We start from the raw sequence: 4566 nt of genomic DNA on the forward strand, positions 1-4566 counted from the left end.
ATATATTTATTTGTTTTGAGGCAACATTGACCAAAAGGCAACAAAAATTCGAAAGGCAACATACTGAGCTAATCATCCGAGCAAATACCATAGTAAGCAACAATATATAATTGTGGTAATAATACTGATGTACACCTTCAATGGCTAGGCAACCATGTTTAAAGACTTGTTGTCTCTGAATTATATCCAGAAGCACTGATAATATATAATCAGGCAACTGTTTTCTTGGTAACTAAATTCTCAAGGCAACCATGTTCATTACCATTAAAGTATCGAGGCAACCGTTATATCTAATCCATAGGATAGGGTCCGATTCATCATTCAAGATGTAAATGAGGCAACCCTTATTACTTGTAACCAATCTTTAAGGCAACATTATTATTTTTTTTCTTTTTGAAGGCATCAACCGAGGGACATTTATATTCTGAGGCATCAAATTATCATAGGCAACCGTCAATGTAAAATTGAAAAAATAATTATTCAATGCATTATTCATGAGAACACATTTATTTTTCAGGCAACCGAGGCATCATCTTAATCAAGAGGCAACAATTTTATTATTTCTGAAGAAACAATAACCCGAAGGCAACATTTCAAAAAAAATAAAGTATTTTTTTCTTCCTTGAAGAAAAAATACTTTGAAGGGATGTATTCCGAAGGCAACACCAAGGAATAACTTTTCGAGTTATAACAGTAAAAACTATTTTAATGCATGGAAAATATGCTAAACCATAAGGTTACGTTAATAGCAATGATGCATAATAAATAGTGCGAAAATGGTAAAATGATATTATATATAGCTATTAATATAGAAAGTTAAATTTGAATGATGTGTCCTTTGGAAGTCTACAAATGCAAGAGATAAGTCATATAATTCTTATTATTTTAATCTATTATGACAATAACATTATGATTATTATTTGTTATTAATATATTGTATTTTTGAGATTTTGTAGGAGGTGAAATCCGGTGATAGAAGTAGCATCCATTGACCAAATTTTCCAACAATCTTAAGAGTAGATTTCCCCCCTCGGAGACAATGTCTCAGTGTAGCAGGTTAGTGGCGCTGTTTGGACCCAAAATGAATATTTTGGTCTGACAAGGCACGTGTTAGAGAAATTGAGCCAATACCAGTGGCTCAAGCTATATATTGTCGACAAGTTTGAAATATATTATTTAGAGGCTAAATAAAGCCTACTATGGAGAATTATACGAGCTGTAAGAAAAGGAAATGATGGAAGCATAAAAATGGAAAGTCAACTTTAGCACATTTTCTTACTTCGGCTAGGAGAAACCGAGCTAAACAAGGAAAGAGGGGCGGCAGACTAACCAAATGAAATCTACTTCGGCTAGCACACTTTCCAGATTAATACTAGACATCCCAAGGATCATTTCTTATGAAGAGTGCCAGAGTTAGTTTTAAGTGGAAAGCCTTCAAACAATCAGCCCAATTTTCTACAGAAGCAAAACTGGAAAACTGGACCTGTAAGAGGTCCAGCAGCATTTCCGGCCCAACAATATGGAAATAAATTCTGAAATTTTACCACAGTAATCTACACTCATGGTGGATAATTTCATATGAAGAAGTCGAAGGCTTATACTGAAGTCTTGTTGGAGAAATAATTGAAGGAATAAAGGGGCAGAAACTGACCTAAAACCAGCTCAATATTCACATGTTCATGTTTCCTACCCACATGAAGAAAGCTAGATGCTTTTCTCTTTTTCCTTGGATATATTTTTCTTCTACAATCTCTTTAATAGATCATCATCACTTCCATGTTTCTCCACCTTCATGCTTTGCTTTCATTTCATCATTTCTCTATCTTTTCCATATTTTACAAATCACTTTCATACTCCACTTTCATTATTTTTCTTCCACTCATCATTTCACTCTTCTTTTTCTTCCCTATATAAACACCTTCTCCTCTCATTCTAAGACACACATTCACAACACAACAACATCTCTAAGATGATCTAAGTTCTCTCTAGAGCAACCTCTCTAAGAGCAACTCCTCTCCTTCTCTTTCTCTTACCGGTGATCACACTCCTAGTCCTAGTCTTCCCAGAAGCCGACTTTCAGTGCCACCAAACCCTCTGTCAACGTACTTCGGTCCTAGTCTCCTCGGGAGCCGACGGTAGTGCCGCGACCACAACGGTTACAGAACCAGCTAAGCAAGGGTAACGCCCTAGCAACCCAGCCAAGCTAAAGTCACGCTTTAGCAAGTTCTCCTCACTTCCCAGTAGTTTTCGCTCTACTCAATCTGCAATATTGAGTATCGATTGTGTGAACAAGAAGAAGCTCAGCAAAAGTCCTCACCACGAGGCACAAAGAATCCCACGACGAGGTTGGTGCTCTCCTCGTCCACAATTGCTTGATAGAAGCCAGGTCAAGGGACATCCCCGACGACCGCACCCGAACGGTGCTGGCACGCCCGCGCAGAAAAGAGACTGTTGACCAGCTGCAGCAAAATTGGAGCCAAACATTTTGGCACGCCCAGTGGGACTACACTAGAGTCTTTTTGCATTTGTTGGCCATCATTGAGATGCCAGGGGAAAATCTTTACCAAAAGAAATTCCTAAAGTGAATAGATGGTCAATGTTGCCACCACTGGCGATACTGCCATTAATGATGAGTTTATGCCTATTCCCATCCCAGAGGGGGCAAGCATTGAGGAACAACTCGAGATCATCATGGCCAACATCGAGAGGCATAAAGAAAAGTGAGCCAGGGACATGGCCAGTTTGATCGCCAAAATAAAGTAGAGGTTTCGCTATTGGGACCTACAAATTGAGCAGAACGCTCGAGAAGCTGGAGAACAATTCCATAAGCCTTTCTTGAGCAGCGACAAACAGACCACTCAACATGCCGCGAACATCACATCTGAGTTCACGACCTTGGGCAAAGAAGGTTCCAGCTTGGCTACTCAAGTCAGTTCACATCAAGACAAATTGGAACATCAAGAAGCTGCTCGCGAAGAGGTCATTTCTGAGACTAACTTGCCTATAGGTGGCAATCAACTTAAGGGTCTCACTGGTGAGTCACAGCCTTACATAGAGGCTGTGCATGGAAAAAGTCATCAACAAGATTGTTCTTCTGACAATACAATTGTCTCTGAACAAATATCTGATTTCTCCACTGATCAAGCCAAATATGTGGCTACTGATCAGATGCATGGGGGGCAAGATATGACCCATGATCATCCCTTTGATCAAGAGAAGTTGGCGACAGTTGGCGACAAAGCCGATCTTGGGACACCGTCATCTCCCAAATTACAATTGAAGATCATGCCTTGTCAACCAACAAAGATACTTGGGGGGCAAGAATACCCCTCTCACGAGCCAAATTCCTCCAAATTCTTCAACGAGAAGTATCTTTGTTCTTTTCCTACAAGCTCTCATAGGAGGAATTTTTACCCTACAAATTTTGATACATCGGAGCTTGGAATGAAGCATAGATGGCCTCCCCCGTGGTTTTCTAGAGGTTAGCCAAACGTGTCGCTGCTAGCTCCTTGCTTTGTTGTTAATTTCCTGTCAGTTTTCAAGTTTTTACCTTTATTTTCATAGTTTAAAAAACAAAAACAAAAAAAACAAAAAAAAAAAAGAGTTGAATTTGGTAAGGGGTTGTGAATCATAACGGAATAGGTGAAGTCTCTTTTGTTAATATTGGTCTAAACTCCTTATTGGTGCCTAGTTCAGGTCCCTTAAGGTTAAGGGCGGCTTTTATTAACACTTGTTGAACTGTCTTCACACTTACGACCTTTTTCATCTTAGTAAGTATAGCCTATGTGAAATGGTGTCTAGAAGGGGGACAACGTTCATGATAGGTTCTTGAATCCAGAAGTGCGTGCAAATGGGCCTAAACCACTATGTGGGAGTAGCTCATGCCAAAATGGATTCTACCACTCTTGTTCGCCCTCCCCCACCTGGCCATTTCAGTAAGGTTGCCCAAAGGATTTGAAAAGAAAATTTGTGTCTAGGCGACTATACTTGGGCCGCATGTCTAAACCTTGATTCACATTGTCTTATTGAATTTAGCTACTTATAAAAAATAAAAATAAAAAGTCATAAATACAACTCTTAGGGGACAATTCTTGTGTTCCTACACTAGCGAAGCCCATTCATGAAGGCTTGTTTTTGAGGCCCATAATCATTTCTTCGCTATGCCTAGCAACACTAGGGGGGCAACACTATACAATACTAAGCCCATTTATGGCTATAAAAAAAATAAAAATAAAATAAAAATAATAATAATAATAAAAAAATTCATTAATACAACTCTTAAGGGGCAATTCTAAGTGTCCCTACACTTGCGAAGCTACTAAGCCGAATCAGCGGCTCTGGAAAATTTTTCTAGCTTTGCCCTCACAGGGAAAGGCTGAGCTCAAGGGAAATGTGAGAGCCACCACCGTGACCACCACCTCCATCGGAAGTAGTCTTCATGTTGCCAAAGATGTCTTCACTGTGCATGGGAAACAGTGGAAGGGTTTTGATCTCCTGGTGATCTTCTCCTCGTTGTTCCATGATGGATCCACCAACAAGCTCTAATCTTTGCTTGGGCACTTGAAC

This window comes from Rosa chinensis, chromosome 5 (genome assembly GCF_002994745.2).
Source record: "Rosa chinensis cultivar Old Blush chromosome 5, RchiOBHm-V2, whole genome shotgun sequence".
NCBI lineage: Eukaryota > Viridiplantae > Streptophyta > Magnoliopsida > Rosales > Rosaceae > Rosa > Rosa chinensis.